Consider the following 20,621-nt stretch of genomic DNA (forward strand, 5'->3'; position numbering starts at 1 on the left):
GACATTCAATCTGAAAAAGTTCTGGAAAAATACCGAAACTCAAATGTCCAGGCCTATCGCTCCAACTTAACAGAATCCAAATTCAGATTTTATTTTTGTAAAATAAATGTATGTCTATCCTCTTTAAAATTTGGGGTCAACCACTCAAATCGGACTCTGTATGAAGTCTCGGGAGCTATTTTGGTGACAAGTGCGCAGTCAAAACTTTCATTATACATATAGGACTTGTAAAATCTAAGATGGGGAATGCAAGATATGATATGAAAAACTAAGAAATTAAAACCAAAAGGGATAGAGATACAAAACCGATGGGTTGCCTCCCATTAATCGCTTGGTTTAACATCGTCAAAGCCCGACGTTATTGTTATCGTCCGTACACCAACAATCTGAAAATTTGGTAATCCTTCCAAATAACAATATGTAGTTCAAATAATAGCTTCTCAAAAAAAATTGGCACAAAACATAAATATTGAAGCTATCACTTTGTTGAAGTTCCCCCCACACTTAGTCCTTTCTACATTCAGAAGTGGATAGAGAACATAGAATTCGGGAACTTCAAAAGGTTTCTCAGCTTGGTGAGCCTGCACAATACTCGAATCAAACACATCAAGTGGTGGATACTTAGAAGAAAAATAATCCGTTAAAACTTTAGAAGCACACAACTCCAATCCTAGGTGAGGTATTTTCTTAAGAGTTGGGTTAACAACTATTTGAGAAGCTACTTCGATTGGAGGAAAAGGATCAATAGATATTGAATTATGCAAAGGATTAGAAAAACCTTGTTTCGGATCCTCATTTGTAATTAACAGTGAATTATTTACCTCAAGTATATCGTGGTCCTCTATCGAACTATTATTATCTAGCTCAATTGGGTCTTCCACGACTTTAATCAATTTTGTTTCAATCTCAATCTCAATTTCTTCGTCAACCTCTTTATCGGAATCGAATTCCGTTCTCATGAACTCTTCTTCAGTATAAATTGTAAAATCTTCTTGGGAGGGTGTTACACCGTTTATAACAATAGACAAGTCACATCCAATCTCCTCCTTTTGAATAGGCGTAGGATCGTTATTATGATCCGGAATTGGAATGACTTCCTCATTGTTGCAACGCTCATACACTTTCGCGGACTCATATCTTTCCCTAAGGAATTTTTTCCAAGTACTAAATGCATCTTCCTCAAGATCTACCTTTTGAATAGGTGTTTGATCATTATTAAGATCAAGGCTCGAATAAGCTACACTAGCGTCATCAAAAGTCTCCAAAGGTTGCTCATCTTCAAAATATTCTATGTCATCCATAGGAATTTCGGAATTGGTTTGGTTTTGAGGCCATATTTCTTCCTCATCCCCTTTTTTACCGAATTGAGCAATTTGTTCGTATAATTTTTCTGAGTTCCTTTGAATTTCTCGATGTGATTCCTCGCTTTGTTGTTGAAATTCTTGCATCTTTTTTTGAAAATCCCCAATCATGGTACACATCTTATCTGCAAAACTAGAGAATTTTTGATCAAAAGTATAACTATCCTCCCATCCTTGTGATTGTTCACTTGCATGCCCATCATAAGGTTGTTGACATGTATGAGAATATCCATAAGGTTCCATGGGATACTGACCATAGCCAAAAAATTGGTTTTGGTTATACCCATAGGATGGTTGGTAGTTTTCATGTGAATGAGATTGAAAACCATATTGATTACCACTATTATATGATTGATCTTGTGCTCCGTACATGTTATTTCCGTAAGGAAACATGTCGACTCACAAGAACAAAAGAGAAAATAAAAGCAAAAACCTAAAAAACAAAAACAAGCTAAACAAATAATCAATCAGCGACTGTTCCCCGGCAGCGGCGCCAAAATTTATTGGGCGTCGTAACCACAACAAATTAATAAAGATATTTCCCAATAATTAACTGGTAATATAGCGGTAGTAAGAGATCGTTTCCACAGAGAGCTGTGTAATTGATAGGTTATTTGTATTAGCAAAACAAAGTAAATAACAAAGGGGAGTTTTGGTTTAAGATTAATAAAAAGATAATGATAAAATAAAGGTGATCAAGGAATCCTTCGCCGTTACCAAGCGATAACTGGATTAATATACTTATCTATTGTTCGTAAAAACCATTCATCACCAACCGTGGAATAACAGCTAGCTCAGTGTTATCCCCAAAACTCCTTGTACCACGGATATGGAAGCTCACCAATATCAGATTCTATTCAACTGAACCACCAAGTAGTAGCTCACTCAAGGTGTAATCCAATGAATTCTTTAAGCTTTGTGAATTAGGTTAATCCCAGTAGTTAAACTCTTAGCTCAAGGTTTAGTTACTGGTGTTGTCTTCACACACGATTTCTCCACAGAATCCCTCTATAAGGTCTCGCGATTTCTACTTGTGTAGAGAGTTATTCGACGATTACTTATCTCCTAACTTCCACTAGCAATAGAATGATCAATAGACTAATCTAGTTGCGCACCCAAATCAATCTAAGAATCAATCATAAACCCTAGATATATTAAAGACAAACGATGATGATAAAAACTCTCAATAGGTTTGTATTATTAATAAAGCTTCACGCTTGGAACATTGAATTCATCCTTAATCAACAAAGGATTTAGCTACTCATATTACAAAGAAGATGAATAATGGTGGTTTCCCCCTAAAGGGGTAAACCCTAGGTTTTTATGTAGAACTTGTTATATGAGACGATTCTTTTATGATTACATAACCTAATACCCTTTTTATAGGTTTACATTGCTTGGCCTTCAAGTATTTAGTTAGGTTTAAGAACCCGACCCGAAAACACGAACTAACGACTTCAAACGTGCCCTTAGGCCTTCTAAGGTGTGAATACACGTTTCCCATTTGCTAAGTGCGTGAAATCAGTCCGCAAACTTCAAATTCCAGCAGATATTTGCGGAAATAAGTCTGCGAACCCCGTCCGCAAACCCAGTTTGCGGACTTCACTGTCTTCGGCATTCAATGGAATCTGTTTCGGCCACAACTTCTTCATCCGAACTCGGAATGACCTCATTATTTTTTTCATTCTTTTTATCTTTAAATTCTCTTCAAGATGATGACGATAAATCCTTAATTTGAATGAGTTAAGATCGATCTTTGGTCTGTGTCTTGATTATGAGCGTTTTGCTCCTTTTCGTCGCACTTCTTACACTTCTCTTGGACTTGGGCAATTGGATACTTGGGATACTTCTCTTATTAGCTCTTTTCAGCACTTTGTAGATCCTTTGTGGATGATTCACCTATTGGAGGCAAATAAGAGAAAACCAAAGTAATAATACGAAAATATGCAAGAATAATAGCTAAAGCAAGTATGGAATGAATACTAAAATCATATGAATTATGCACTTATCAAAAGGCTTTAACTTTTTTAATGTCAAAAGTTCATTCATTCTTTTATCAATACATGCATATCGACATATGAACGACTTAACTTTTGACAAGGTATGTTTCTACTTCTAAAGTGCCATTAAAGTTGTTACATCATAATAACATTAAGTTAAAGAAGTTTAAAAAAATAACATAACATGTTTAACAACCCAAGAAAATCCAATAAGAGATTAACTAGAGCATAGATCACTTACTTCTCCCATAATAATCTCTAGCAATTTCATAAAACTTCTCGATTAATTTTGGATTTTCTGCTTCAGCATACTCCAACTGTTCTTTCATGCAATCAACTTCATCTTGAAGACGAACCAGTTCAGCATTAGCAGCTGCAGAAGAAATTGCTGGTGCACTTGATGTGGATTGCCTCATTGCGTTGATACTTTCCATACTCAGAGTCTTTGGACCACCACTCTCGGATCCAAAAGGAGTGATCTTAAAATTACCAAAAATCCTTGAGATGAGGCAGGGGAAACCTGGAGTTTTATTTGGGGTATGTTTCACACTTATCATCTGATTGACAATAAGTCCACCGAAGTCAATGTTTCTCCCTTCAACAATATAGCAAACCAATTCTGCAAGAGATCTGGTCCATAAATTGTTGTAGATGGTGCTTGGCATCATGTTGTCTACAATAAGTTTTGCTGCAACTTTCAGAAACAATTCAGCACCACGAACATTCATCTTTCCATCTTTTTGAGAAACATCTCTATCAAAGAGGAGATTAGACATCACTTATGGAGTTAATCTTTCATTTTCAGGAGGAGGAAACCGATCACCCCTAACAGGTACATTCATCAAATAAGCAATAGTATGGCGATACACAACAAATGTAATACCTCCTACCATAGTTTTGAACATACAATTTGCAGGATCCATTTCATGCATATTCGCATAAAACTGCGGAACCATTTCAAAACGAGCAGTTCCTAAAGTTTTAAGAATGATTCCCCAAGTGTGTCTTTTGAAGAAATCAGTTAAACCTTTTACTTCAATCTCTGATTCATCATAGTATCTTTCAAAGATAGGTTGTTTTTTCATATACTCCAAATAGAGCACACGATAAGATGGGTTGACAAACCTAGCACGGATACTGGAATCATAAAAGGACTCATCCCTAGGTTTTTGACTTGAGCTCCCAATATGCCTTGTTCTTTTATGTACCATAGTTGGAGAAGAAATTACAGAACAAAAGTTAGGAAACTTACTTGGTTCGTGAATTGTACCTAATGGCAGAACTCTGAACGATTGTCAACCATAAAAGATGTTCTTTACCCAACGTACACGAGCTTCTCCTGAGTTCAAAGGAACAAACCAACTTTGATTTGGTTAAGAAATGAGAAGTTGATGGAGCAAAGGTATGAGAACTGTTTGGGTTTCTCTTGCATTTTCGAACTGAGTGAACGAATAAGAGAGTGATGGAACCAAAGAGATTCTCTTCTCTTTTATATGTCATAGGAACCATTTGACACGTCCAGAATAGAGATTCGTTCATGAAGCGGTTCTGGATTCAATGTATGTGAACCACATGTGTGCTAGTGAGGGACTCGTTTGGTACAAAGAAGATAGCAAAAGATCAATACAAAAAATTTTTGAGTAATTTTTTTTTTTTGTAAGTAAAAACATGAGTCTTGCACACCATGACACCAAGAGAGGGTTTTTTTCCAACAACCCTCACACTTTTTAGCAGCGAAACACCCGAGGAACTGTCTTTTGAAGGTTATCTCAGGACTTCAAGAGATCCCAAAAGAATTTGAGTTTTTGTTTTCTTGTTTTCCATCTTGAACGTAACAGTTTTTGCAGATAGCCTTCAAGTACTGCAAGGGCAACCCTTTTTTTGTAAAAGAGAACGTTCTACCCTATTCATCCATGAAGATAATCCAACTATCTTGATGGGAAATATCAGGAATTGAACACTGAATCACTTCATGCTTTAAGGTAATGTACTCAGACGCCTGAGATTTAAACTCTTCTTGTAAAACTTTTAGTTTGTTATAACTCATTGGTTTACACAGAGGACGAGCAATGCTCTTACTGATTAATAAATCAATATCGACCTCAATATGAATATTTTTCATCATAACTTGATTTAGCCTGTCAATGGACTCTTGTTCTTTCTGGAGAAGTGAATCAATATCAGAAGATAAGCTTTCAAGTTTCTTTCACGCCCTGAAAAACTTCAAGGGATTTTAAACCTGATAGAGGTTTAGCCGGAATTTCTTCTATGGATTTAATTAAATTAGTCATGGAAGCAACTTCTGGAATCCCCAGATCTAGTGGTGCATTTATTGAGATAACACTTTTTTCCATAGAGTCAGACCGCTACAAACACAGACTTGTAAGGTCTTTAAACGTGTTTTCCTTCTCTGATACCAATTGAAAAGGCGGGGGTCTAACAACCACACCCAATATTTCTCTTAGCAATCTGTATGGACCAACTCTATTATACTTTTAAGAGAATCAACTAGACAGTCAGATTCAATCTTATTAAAACTATATCAAAGAGTTATATATCACTTTCTCGATTCAATACTTACTCAAGCAAATAGAAATATGCGAGTCTAATTGAATACAAGGGAAATCACTTGAACGGTACCAAAGACCAATGTTCAAGGATCAATCAATTTCAATCAACAACCAAAGGTTGGATTTCCCAATTGATCGATTCAACGCACAACCTGTGATATTTCAATTATATAACAAAATATAACGCGAAAAAGAATAACACAGACGCCAAAAGTTTTGTTAACGAGGAAACCGCAAATGCAGAAAAACCCTGGGACCTAGTCCAGATTGAACACACACTATATTAAGCCGCTACAGACACTAACCTTCTACAAACTAACTTCGGTCTGGACTGTAATTGAACCCCAATCAATCTCACAATGATCCAAGGTACAGTTTCGCTCCTTACATCTCTGATCCTAGCAAGATACTACGCACTTGATTTCGTTAGCTGATCTCACCCACAATTAAGAGTTGCTACGACCCAAAGGCGAAGACTTTAATAAATAAATTTGTATCACACAGAAAAGTATACGGTAATAAATAAATCTGTCTCCCACAGAAATATCTACGAGTTTTTGTTCCGTCTTTTGATAAATCAAGGTGAACATGAACCAACTGATAACCCGGACTTATATTTCCTAAAAATAGCCTAGAATTATAAATCACCTCACAATAATCTTAATCGACTAGCGAAAGAAGATATTGCAGAATCACAAACGATGAGACGAAAGTGTTTTTGACTTCTTTTATATCTTGCCTATCGGAGAAATCAATCTCAAGCCAATCTCCTGATTGTACTCAAATACGATAGAAACAGCAAGATCAGATCACGCAACTACAGAGAAAATAGTTGGGTCTGGCTTCACAATCCCAAGGAAGTCTTCAAGTCGTTAACCTACAGGGTATCGAGAAGAAACCTAAGGTTAAAGGAGAATCGACTCTAGCTAATACAACTAGTGTCACACATGAGGTGTGGGGATTAGGTTCCCAGTTGCTAGAGTTCTCCTTTATATATTCTTTCAAATCATGGTTTGCAATCAATGTTAGCTTAGTAACAAAGCATTCAATATTCACCATTAGATGAAAACCTAATTAGATTCAAGCTAATATCTTTCAACCGTTAGATCGAAACTTAGCTTGTTACACACAAATAAAATGCACGTTTTAGGTTTGTGTAACCGTACCCAAACATGTACATTTAGTTGGTTCAACAGTAGTTAGCCAAATGATTATCCATATAAGTACTTTCATATCAACCATATTCTTTTATACCACAACTAGTTCAAATGACTCAGATGAACTAGTTAGAGAGTTGTTCAATTGCTTAGATCTTATAAAAGTATACAAGACACAATCGATGCAAAAAATATTTGATTCACTCGAATCAATTCATGATCTTTATAGCCACGGTTTGCAATTATGCATTCCTTAGTTTATATAAGTTTGAGTTCACGAATAACCGTTTTTAGAAAATAACCAACCTAAGTACGCGGAATGGTACGCGAACTTAAGTACCCGGAATAAGTTTGTTTTCAGTTCACAAATTCCAGCAGATTTTCACGGGACGTAAACTTCCGATGGTGCGCGTACTGGTAAACGAACTTTAGTTCCGGTTTTCCTGAGCAACAAATTACACATACTTTGGTTCAAGGAATAAGGACTTACACATATGTGTAACTACACAATGTTTATATCCTTCCAAGGTTATATATTCTAAACTCTCATTTCAATCATTGAAACATTCTTAGAGGACGTTATATAGTTGTTATTCACAAACCATTTTTCGTCAAAGCCATTTTCAAGTAATTGAAATTAATATGACTTTCTTCACTAGTAAAGATGAATTTTGCCAAAGCGAAAGCTTACCAACACATATTTCGAGAAATAGACAAGCGAGATAAACTCGGCTCGAAATAGCAAATGTGTATAATCATAGTCTATATAGCAATACGACTTTTGTCTCAAGATAGGAGATAGAGTAGATAGTCTTTTGAGTGATATATAAGTTCAAGTCTCCACATACCTTTTAGTCGATGAATTTCCACAAGTTCCTTGAGTAGTTCTTCATCTTTGTATGATGATCGCCATGGAGTTTTGAGCTCAATTACACTTTCTATCCTAGTCCGAGACTTAGCTAATAGTAGACTAGAAATCAAGACTTATAGTTTTGATCACTAACATTGACAAACATGCTTGAGATAGCAAACGCATGCGAGTTCGACCGAGTAGTGATCTAACAAAGGATATGAACCCGGAGACTTGTAATGAAAACCGTCCCGATTCTCAAGCGGCTCCTTTTCCCAGCCCAGTATCGGGATCTATGGTTGATTTGGATGCCGATACGGATGATAGTTCTGGAACAAGTAGCCAAGAATGTCGTTAGAGATTCTATGAAGAAGACGATCCGAGAGAACTCCTAGGTAAGGATAAGATGAAGAGGGTCGCTGGACATGCCAACTTCGTCGACAGAGGATCCACTAGAATTGCGGATGCTATGAGGGACAACAACACCGCAAAATTGGCAAAGATAGACGTGGGTGACTCAATGTTTCGTGAATATTTGGATTTAGAAAAGCAAAAAAATAGAGGTGTGGAAAATGCTTTCATTAAAAAGAGCTGCAATGAAGAGATTTCAAAATCCTATTTTAATTTTGTTGTACCTTTATACTTAAACTTACCTAGCGGTTGGATTCTCGACGATTGTGTAAGTGGTTCAAAATTTGGATCAAATTATGTTAAGAAACTATTTAAATGAAACACTAATAAGTTATTGTTTGTTTATTGTAGGAAATTGCGGCGAAACAAAGATACTCAGAGACCACCAACAAATAATTTGACTTCTATGAGTGTTATTTACTGCTCAAAGAAAGGATATCCGAGTTCAATCCGGATGAAATATGTCGTGACCTACATGAAGCTCGCGATGAAGATGAGGAGTAAAGGTTTTGTGGGTAAACCTTTTGTAAACCACCCCGAGATACCACTCGGTCGGCAGGGACACCTATCGGTTTAAAGGCTTGTTGCACGTGCTCAGTGCATCCGCAGTGCATGCGACAGTGACTTAGTAGGTTTAGAATTGGTGATTGTATTGGCTAAATGTATTGTCTTACATCGTAGTTTGAAATTAACTAAATAAGTTAGATCTCATTTGAGTTCACTAAAAATAACACTCCACATTCAACGTTGTATCCAAAAATATTGTTTGTTGCTAACGAAGAAGAATATTATGTTTCAGAATGAACTACGTTTACAATTTTATAATCTATACATGTACCACATTGTCGCTCTCTGAAATTAATAAAAACATCTGACGTTAGAGTCAAAATACAGTTCCAGCGGTCGTTGTCTCCTCAATAGTTGAGTTTAGTTATTCTTTCTGGGCCACTCCACATTGATCCCAGTAGTGAACTATTAATTCTCGACTATACTTTCAAGGTTTACGAGGAGAGCATGAATTAGATAAAAAGAGTGTCAATTGTATGGTAGGGTGTAATGGGGATGTAGGAATAAAAAGGTCAAATAAGTATTTACTTTTAGCGAGGAACTGAGACTCGCTCAAAAAATGAGCGATGTCCTGCACCTCGCTCAGTAAAAGAGAGGATGGTTGCCTCGCTGAATTTTTAAAAGCGAGATTCCTTTGATCGCTTTTTCAGTTTTTCTGGCACTGATCCAAACTTCGCCTATTTTGAAATCCCCGCTCACCTTACCTGCTTTCCTTACCTGCTTTCGAGCACGGTGAAAGAGGATTAGGATTTCCAGAGGCTTTAGCGCCACTGCTGTATTTCACTTTCATAATTTCATTACCAAAAATCTCTCCACTACACTCAAGCCTACGAGTGGGCACCCCTGGACTGCCGCTTATATTTACCCTCATATTTTATCCAGAGGTCACTTTTCTCTCCGCTGTCATAGTATCTTATCTCACCAAAGAAATAAGAAGAAAAGTAGAAAACAAAAATGGAATATGTACCAACTTCTAGTTTAACTTTGCAACACCCTAAAATTACTTCACTCAAAAACAACTTTAATTCTTCCTCTATAAACCCTTCATCATCATCATCATCATCATCTTATAGTTTGACTAGAATCTGTGTAAAACCCTCTCAATCCAATAGCAAAAACAAATTTACCATCAAATGTAGAAATTTAGAGTATTTTCAGAAACAACAACAGAGATACACAAAACCTTCTGAAGAAACATTTAGTTCACAAGCTTTAGGAGGTTTGGGACTTTTTTTCATTGTCATTTTTTTAATGTTTTTACTGAATTTTTTTGGGTGCTTTTTATGGGTTTTATTTAACTGGGTTTAGGGTTTTTGGATTCTTGCAGCTGCAACAAGGGTTTTTGTTGGTCATTTTATCTATAAAGGGAAAGCAGCTCTTACCATGGAACCCATATCACCAGAATTTCTTCCTTTAGAGGTGTGCATTTACATTTTCTTCTCTTTAAATTACATGATTGTGAAATTTAGGTGTGAAAGTTCGATCTTTTTGAGGTCTTATCATTTGTTGTTTTGTGATTGCAGTCAGGCGCTTATAAGCTATCGAAAGAGGGGTTTGTTCTACTTCAGTTTGCTCCTGGTGTTGGGGTCAGGCAATATGATTGGAAATAGGAAGCAGGTTGGTGTTGTCCTCCCTCATCATTTTTATTTTTTTAAGTTTCTTCTTGGTGAATTTGTTATATTTACATTAGGCCGTGTGATAGACGCATTTATGTGTCTATTTTGTTCTCAATGTTTTGTATTGTTAGACTCGATTAAATACTTATTGTGTTATTTTATATTTTTTTGTAGATGTTTTTGGAAAAATAAGCTCTTGCGGCGAAATTGGCTCGAAAAGTGGTGTTTTACACCCTAGGATATAGTACTAAAGACACCCCAGAAATGCACCGGAGGAACCCAGAAAAAGTGTTGGAAACACCCCAGAAAAATTACTAAAGGCACCCCAAGGGACATGTGTTATTCGGACTCCAGCAACGGATAAGGGGGCGACCACTGGATAAGGGGTGACCTTCTTCACAAATTCAAAAAAAATATTTTGGCGGGAAAATATTTGCTCTTCACTGGCAGATTTTCTCGATGGCATTTGGACGTGATTTTGTGCGATTCAATCGCTGAAACTTTGTGGAAAGATGTAATATATCATAACAGAGCTGGTATGGGTGATTGTTTCGACTGAATTTGGCTGGATAATCACGTGGAAGAAATCAGGGCAACACGGGTTTGAAAATGATATTCACGGATTTTCAGCAAGTTTGATTTGTGCTGCTCGTGTTTGGATGACACTTAGTCATTGAAGATGCGTGTAGAAGCTAAATAAGGGAGTATCAGAAGCTGTTTACGCGTGGAGAATCATTTCAGGGAAGAAAATATTCGGAAAATATTTTCTTTTAACACCGAGTAATGGAGGGTCATGGAGAGTTAATGAGCGTGATTTCTTGTCGATGTTGGGTATAAATAGGTTCCCTGGGTGTCCTAGAAGGGGTGTCGAGAGTCTGGGGGGCTGAGGAGAGCTCAGGAGCGAGAAATCAAGAGTTGATGAAACTCTGTTTCTGCTCCTGCTGATGATGAATAACACCAAAAACACGAAGAACAGACTCGCAGGGACAGTCGTTTATCAACAGTGAAACAGACTCACAGGCGTGGGTCGTAGGTGTGGGTCTTAGAACCACATCGACAATAGCACTTCTCTTTTATCGTTCTTTTGTGACGCTTCTTGTGGGTCGCACATTAGCTGTTTACACCATTTTCTCTTCTTCTCTTCATTGTAAACACCATTTGAGCAATAAATAAATATTTTGAGCGTGTTTTTATCATGATGAGCTAAACCCAACAGTGGGACGACGGAGGAGGGTGAATTTCATACACGGGTAAATTTATATTCTTTTTTTATGACTTTTGCATTAATTTAAAATTGAAATATGATTTGAATTAATTAGTTGTTATTTAATTTGATGATGTATGCTTAGCTTAGGTGTTTTGATACACCATGCATAGGACTTACAGTCGATGTTTTGAGAATCTATCTTGGCAAAATCAGAGTTCATGTTAATTTTATTGAGTTTTAAATTGTCAAAGAATATATGAATGAACCCTGTGTAGTGAATTCGGCAAAATCCTTAGTCCCAGTACCTCTCGCCCATTGTTAATATTTTTTGTATATATATATATATATTTTTTTAAATCTAAAAATTACATTTCCTTCACAAGTCTGAAACGAATCTTTTTACCACTATCACTACAATAACTTTTGGAAAACCATCAAATTTTGGCGCCGCCGACGCGGATTTTTGCTTAGGTAGAACTTTTAGGTTTTTATTATTTTTTATTATTCTATTTGTTATTTTTACGTCTCTTTGGTTGTGCCTTTGTATTACAGGTTTGAAGTTGGATACTAAAGACCTTGGAATCAAAGCTTAAAGCTAAAAGAGAAGGAAAAAAGACAAAGCAAAAAAATAAAGAAAAAAGAGAGGAAAAAAAAAGAGAGATTTTTTTTTTTTTTAAGAGACTTTCCATTTTATTTTATTTTTGTAATCATTATTATTATTTTTTGTATTTCTTTTCATTGGACTGGATTTTGGACAATTTATTTTAATTTTAAACCCTACGGAAGGGTTATATAAAAAAAATTAAATATAAATTGTTTGCAGGGAAGGACGACGATTACAATATCGTCTCGGCCCCTCGGGTTCACACACTGACACCGGAGTCAGTGGACCGAGTCGACTACAACGGTTCTTCGCCCGTCTGGTACGGGAGGTAAACTTCTAAACACCCGCGAATCTCCTGTCAGCGGGTTTACTGTCTGCCTTAAGGTGATTATATGCTGAGGACTGAACCGGCTGCTTTAATTTCCTAGTAAAGGTCAAGAACTTGCCATATAAGATAAGGGTTCAGATTTCATCACCGTTCCCTTCTTGCCCGCCTTAGGAAAACGAAACCTAACGCGAACCCAAGCTTAAAATTTGGTTAGAACGAGACCGATAGGGTAACGAGCTTGGTAGGAAAATCTTTCGAAAAATATTGGTTACTCTTTTTAGCATACTTCGAAGTTCATGATGGTTTCTGTGAGTTGAACGCGTGACTGCGCCGCCTTGTGATAGCGGTGAGGCCTTGGGTATCAAAGCTCCACTGAGCTTCCCTCGCCTCAATTCAACTTACTTTGACTCGGATTGATTCCAGAGGGGTTTGCTTAAATTGTAACGAATTCCCTTTCGAAGGATTAGAAGCTGGTCTAGAAAAAATCTAAGTGGAGCCATCATGCTTGTTGTTTGCTAGATTTTATAGGTTTGATTTGGTCGAGTCAGCCTTCTTTGTGATTGTGTAGAATTCCCTTGCAATTAAGAATGTCGAACTGGTATGATAGAAGCCAATACAATGATTATCGACCTGAATTTGAATATGGACATCATCCTTTCTATGACCATGTTGGGAATAGTGGTTGGGAACGCCATCCTTTTCAAGGTTATGGTTCATACCATAGTGAGCCCAATTACTATCCACACGCGAATTGGTCTTACGAGCAATAAAATCAGGAACATTATAGTACTAGTTACGCGTTTTTAGAAAATTACTTAAAAACTAGTCCTGATTATGATATTTCTGAACCTGTTCCTTCTCTAGAAGAGACCCAACAACGTATTAAAAGGACGTATAAACGTTTAGTTGCAATGAATAGTTTAAAATAAGGGTGCACACGGTATTCTGAGATGATAAACGAGATTAGTGAACGTATAAGTGTTATGCTCAGTGAAATTCAGGCACGTCTAGAGGCAGAAAATGAACAGTTAGCTAATGCTGCTCGAAATGATCTAAATTTCCAAAATAGTGTTTCTAATTCTACCCTTGATATCAATAGTGAATATTTTCCTAATTTAGAGGACGAGGTTAGAATAAAAGACACTACTTATTTGATAAGGTTCAATCATCTTCGTACTATTATTATGAGGATAGTAGTAAAGAAGAATCTGAAATGTGTAGGCATAGTGATCAGGAATCTATTAATCCAATTGAGCTTTATAATGATTCTAGTTCAAATCCAAATAATTTTTATGATTATTCACCTATTCAAAAGGACGAGGATTTGATTAGGGATACCACCGTTTTAGACGATGTAGTTTTTCCTTTTGATTACGAAGCCGATAATGCTTTAGAGGAACGGGTTTATTCCGAAAATGCTGTTTTAGAGTCTAGCGACTTAGAAACAATAGTCTTAGACGAAGAAAATGAACTCGTAGAGCTATTAAATATGAGTAAGGATGCGTCGCTTGAGTATAACCTCGAAGGAGAAATTGACTATTTTCAGGATTCCAATGATCTAGAAATTAAGGAAATTGTAGCTAGTCTATCTAGAGATACCCAAAAATCTAAGTTTGGGAGTGATAATCATTCTCCTTGTGCCATACCTTTAGCTCTTACAAAGATCCCTCATTTTGGACTTAATATCTCTGCCTCGACCATTTTACAAGATTACCTTCATACTCGTTTTCCCGAACCTAATGATGTCCAGGAAGAAGTTCAGTCATTAGAAACCCATCCTATGGTTGATGTGGTTTGCCCAGGAAATAATACCAAGATTGAATTTGTTTTCCCACCAAATAGTTTGCTTCCAATTGTGGGAACGTATAAATTTCAAATGTGTCACTTATTAAGTTCTGAGACTAAGCCTAAGTACTTTAGGTTGATAGAATAGACACATTTTCTTAAGAATGACCACTACTCTCATTGTGGTCAGTTATGTAAGTCAAACCTGATTGACTTAGAGGATTCTCAATTATTTAGGTTATTGTTTTGTGCTTCCAAGTTCTTATTTGAGTTTTTCCAGACTCTAGGACCTAATGATTCAGATCCCACCTATGAAGAAACGCAACCAATGAAAATATTTTATTTAGACCCTTTCATAGAACACCTGAACCTGAACCACAATTAGATATAAATATCTTAATCAGGAAACTAGATAAGGGCATGCTATCCTTGTTCACTTTCTTGGGTTATTGTAGTTTCCTTTGGTCAGCTCTTTTTGGTTTTGAAGACCCACAATTATTTCGACTGTTACTTTTTGATTCTATGAGATGACTAATTCCTTCCGATGTCTGGCTGAAGACTTTAAACTTAGCGCTTCTTGGGAGGTAACCCAATCTCATGCAACACGGTAATATCTTTCCTTAACTCTTTTGCTTCAAATAGTAACAATTTCTCTCCTTGTTCATGCTTTTAATTTTATCTTTAGAACATTGAGGACAATGTTAGATTTAAGTTTGGGGGTATGGGAGAAACTTTTCAGTTGCAGAATAAATAAATAAACTCCAGAGCCTAGAAATTTATGCTTATTAAGGTTGGCACTAACCAATCTAAGTGGATGGGAACATCTTGGTTATAGGAGTTGAGGAACCAATCTGATTAGATGGAAACATCGAAAGAGTCTATTCATAAAAGCACAGATCTCAGGTGTTAGTAATAACATGATAGTTTCACCATATCTCGTTGAGTCCTTTTCACTTCTATTCTTATTTTGTTTTGTTTTTAAACTATGTTTCTCTAAGAGAGTAGGTGGGACCCACGATTCAAGTTGTTACCACTGCTAGGATGGAATAGAGTGATTGAGATACAAAAAAAAAAAAAAAAAAAAAAAAAAAAAAAAAAAGAAGAATACCATACCAATCGGAATAAACATTAACACTTGGATAGCAATATGTGTGTGTTCTCCCTGTCTCCGTCGCCTAAGCAAGCGTGGAATGCAGGACCCGTGGGAATTATCATGTAATCTGCTGACAAGAAGCATGCGCTTGGATCCAAAAGATCTATTCATGCCGTTAATCAAAAAAATAAAAATAAATAAATAAATTGTTCTATGTAGTCAATCACTGGTTCCCTTGTATATGCCAGTGTGTTGATATTAGTCAGACCGATATCTTAGTCCATTAGGATAGGTTCATCCTAGTAGTGGCCTTCAGACAGATATGGGAAACACCGGTCACCTAGTAAACATCAAAACCATCTATATAATTCTATATCCATCTCATTATCTATCTATGTGATTAGTTTTGACTCCGGTTATGATGTCCATAGTGAAATTATCTGAGTAGAGCTCTGTCACTTATATATGAATTTTGGAATTTCGCATCAGGTTACTTCCTCCTATAGTCAATGTTTGTATGCCAACCTATGAGATTCTTTAGTGCCTTCCAAGGTTTTGCGTAGATAGCTAGGTTTTGGAGTAAATGGATTTTTTGTGGGTACACCTCTGATAAACCCACCCGAGATTAACTCGGTCACTTTTCAAAAATAAATTTTTCTCGAGGACTAGCAAATAATAAGTTTGGGGGTATTTGATAGACGCATTTATGTGTCTATTTTGTTCTCAATGTTCTGTATTGTTAGACTCGATTAAATACTTATTGTGTTATTTTATATTTTTTTGTAGATGTTTTTGGAAAAATAAGCTCTTGCGGCGAAATTGGCTCGAAAAGTGGTGTTTTACATCCTAGGATATAGTACTAAAGACACCCCAGAAATGCACCGGAGGAACCCAGAAAAAGTGTTGGAAACACCCCAGAAAAATTACTAAAGGCACCCCAAGGGACATGTGTTATTCGGACTCCAGCAACGGATAAGGGGGCGACTACTGGATAAGGGGTGACCTTCTTCACAAATTCAAAAAAATATTTTGGCGGGAAAATATTTGCTCTTCACTGGCAGACTTTCTCGATTGCATTTGGACGTGATTTTGTGCGATTCAATCGCTGAAACTTTGTGGAAAGATGTAATATATCATAACAGAGCTGGTATGGGTGATTGTTTCGACTGAATTTGGTTGGATAATCACGTGGAAGAAATCAGAGCAACACGGGTTTGAAAATGATATTCACGGATTTTCAGCAAGTTTGATGTGTGCTGCTCGTGTTTGGATGACACTTAGTCATTGAAGATGCGTGTAGAAGCTAAATAAGGGAGTATCAGAAGCTTTTTACGCGTGGAGAATCATTTCAGGGAAGAAAATATTCGGACAATATTTTCTTTTAACACCGAGTAATGGAGGATCATGGAGAGTTAATGAGCGTGATTTCTTGTCGTTGTTGGGTATAAATAGGTTCCCTGGGTGTCCTAGAAGGGGTGTCGAGAGTCTGGGGGGCTGAGGAGAGCTCAGGAGCGAGAAATCAAGAGTTGATGAAACTCTGTTTCTGCTCCTGCTGATGATGAAGAACACCAAGAACACGAAGAACAGGGACAGTCGTTTATCAACAGTGAAACAGACTCACAGGCGTGGGTCGTAGGTGTGGGTCTTAGAACCACAGCGACAATAGCACTTCTCTTTTATCGTTCTTTTGTGACGCTTCTTGTGGGTCGCACATTAGCTGTTTACACCATTTTCTCTTCTTCTCTTCATTGTAAACACCATTTGAGCAATAAATAAATATTTTGAGCGTGTTTTTATCATGATGAGCTAAACCCAACACTGGGACGACGGAGGAGGGTGAATTTCATACACGGGTAAATTTATTTTATTCTTTTTTTATGACTTTTGCATTAATTTAAAATTGAAATATTATTTGAATTAATTGGTTGTTATTTAATTTGATGATGTATGCTTAGCTTAGGTGTTTTGATACATCATGCTTAGGACTTACAATCGATGTTTTGAGAATCTATCTTGGCAAAATCAGAGTCCATGTTAATTTTATTGAGTTTTAAATTGTCAAAGAATATATGAATGAACCCTGTGTAGTGAATTCGGCCAAATCCTTAGTCGCAGTACCTCTCGCCCATTGTTAATATTTTTTGTATATATATATATTTTTTTTTTAAATCTAAAAATTACATTTCCTTCACAAGTCTGAAACGAATCTTTTTACCACTATCACTACAATAACTTTTGGAAAACCATCAGCGTGTTCGAAAATAAAGACGTCAACGCATTCTGTAACTTTTATTACAATGAACCCAGATGATTAAAATCCCAAGCTACCTTCATAGTGAAATTTGTGTATACTCATGACACTTGCCTATATCCATTATCCAGAACAAGGGTATGATATTTTTATTTCCATTCTAGACTTCAACTGATCTCTGGTTTATATTTGGGAATTGGGAGTGGTGTTAGGTCGGTGAAGGTTATCGGTTTTTAGTCTTCAGCCTTCGTGTATATGAGATGATTTTAAGAGTCAAGAACCATTCTGTTTTTTTCCCCAAGCACTGGAATGCCCCAGTTTCACCGCTGTGCATATTTCTCGTTGTTCCAAAAGATACGTGTTTATCCAGGTTGCTGCAGTGTTTCGTGCGACTCATTTCTACCATATTTATAACGTGGACTTAATGATTTCCGCAGTTGTTGCCAGTCATTGCAACTTTTTAAAGGCATCGGTTTCTCTTCTTTGATTTTGGTGTTCCATGCTTAAAGAATCAGCATGTCTTGTTAACTAATATAAAGGAAATATTTCTTGTTGGCTTTTTGTTTAGGTATTCTCTCTGTCAGTGACTGAGATTGCAGCTCTGATGAACCTTGGTTTAAAGGATTCATGTGAATTCTTCCATGATCCATTTAAGGGAAAAAGGTGTGTTAGAACTCTTCCTTTCATATTAATTATTGTTTTCCTGCTTCCAGTAAACAAGCTACACTTGTTGTTAAATTGAAAGGCTGCTTGCTGACTAGTGAAAACGGTTTTGTTGTGGTCAAGTCATATTGGTCCTTTGAGTTCAAGCACTTTTGAAGTTTCTTACTAGTATTAACTATAATAAAATGAAGAGAAAGTGAGAAAATTGGAGCTTTTATTTATCATTAACAAAAATTAAAAAAAAAACGTGTGTCTCTGTAACAGTCTCACTTTTGTCGGGTCCTTCTTGCATATAAAATTTGTCTTTCTGACGCACCATAATGGCATGAACAAGTTTCTATCAAAGAATTACTCCAATTCTTGTTCTCGACATTGCTAATTAGGTTACAGGGAATACCCGGTGGAAGTAATATAACTTGAGGGAAGAACGATATATTGGCAAAGAAAATAAAGAGAACGCACACTTTGAGATGCTACATGCTGGATTTTTATCATAATTGTCTAGCAGAGACTAGTGACTCTTAAATCTTATCACTGTAACTATCATGGATTCATCTCCTTCATTTTTGTTGCACCATGCTATGCAGTTCCTTCTAAATTAATCAAACTGACAATTTGGCTCATATTGCTTATCTTGTTTTGGGTTTATATGCCATTCATGAGACAACCATATAGCAAGTCATCTGGCAGTGAACCAATGATCTTAGGTTATGAATGCAATGCTTTTCTGGTGCATGTGTACTTCATCCATCTAATTTTATGTATTTTTTTTGTTCCACAAATGATTTAGATGAGAAGTATGTGTAACTTTGAAGTGTCTCAAAGTGGAACTGATACATGTGAATTCTGCAGTGAGGAAGGCAAGGTCAGAAAGGTTTTGAAAGTGGAGCCCCTTCCTGATGGATCTGGACATTTCTTTAATCTAAGTAATATCTCGTTTACCATGTCTTTTGACTGCACTTAATGGGTGTTGGATGTTTCGCACTTGACCTATGTTTGGCTGATGGAGTATATGATGGGTAACTGGCGTAGGCTCTTCTTAGGCTCTAAAGGGCACCAAAACCTCAAATTTACTGGCCTGCGCTTTGTTTGACTGCGCCCGAAACCCACCTACTTCTGAGTCGTCATTTGTTTTTTTGTTGACGTTTAGTCACTTATTTGAATTTGGGAACAATGAATTAGTTATCCCAAGGCGCTTTGGGAGTCTGCAGTGCCGCACTGCTTTGACCTTCACCCTCCTGAACCAAATAGTCACCTGTCACTCTTACATCTTTTATTAACTTATGTAGCTCTCCAACAAGTAACACTTTCAAAATTCATCGTAACCTGTGTTTTGATATTCATGAGTTTATAGTTTAGTGTGACAAAACTGAGACCACCACTTCAAGTAATTGACTTGAAAGCTGTACTAGCTGGAAAATTGGGCCTGCCAGTCTCTGGTTTTAGAGATCTTTTAAGATCATTACAGTTGTAGCTTTAAGAGAAAAAAAATGGGTAGCAATTAAAATGCAATTTATCTGAGATACAATTTTTGTTGATCTGAACCCTGCTTTTCTTTCCATCGCAGATGTTCAAAACAAGCTCTTGAATGTGGATGAAAACATTTACATTCCTGTTACCAAGGCAGAACTAACTGTTCTAAATTCAGCCTTCAGTGTACGATTCATCCCCTAATTGTTTTGTTTCCGCAAAGCTAGAAAAAAAAATGACAAGACCACTTTCAGATTTTTTTATAAATTAGCAATGGTTATACAGAAATTTGTTTCTAACATATTTGTTTGATTTTTTTGCAGTATATCTTGCCATACCTTCTAGGTTGGCACACTTTCGTGAACTCCGTGAAGCCTAGTGATACCAGCCGTGTCAACAACACCAACATGCCGTGTCAACAACACCAACATGCGTTCTGGAGCTGAGACAGCTGATTTGGAGTGGAGCAAGTAGTAGTGGTATCTCAACTCAGCATCATTCTGACTGATAGGAGGAAAGATTTGAGATGGATAGGCTCAGCCCTAGTGCTGGACAAGCTGGCAGTTCTCTACTCAAATTTACTTTTGGGAAGAGCTTTATTACACTCCATTGCAGTTGTCCAAGTTCCAATTTTGTATGCCTCGCCACATTGACATTTGTAATCTAACAGCGCATGGATTGATTTGTT

General features: G+C 36.7%; 1 pseudogene; it reads left to right on the plus strand.

Moving 5' to 3' along the window:
- Nucleotides 1-9,870: 9,870 nt before the first annotated feature.
- LOC113331598 lies at nucleotides 9,871-20,514 on the plus strand (annotated as a pseudogene).
- Nucleotides 20,515-20,621: the final 107 nt, after the last annotated feature.

The sequence above is a fragment of the Papaver somniferum genome, unplaced genomic scaffold, assembly GCF_003573695.1.
Source record: "Papaver somniferum cultivar HN1 unplaced genomic scaffold, ASM357369v1 unplaced-scaffold_125, whole genome shotgun sequence".
NCBI lineage: Eukaryota > Viridiplantae > Streptophyta > Magnoliopsida > Ranunculales > Papaveraceae > Papaver > Papaver somniferum.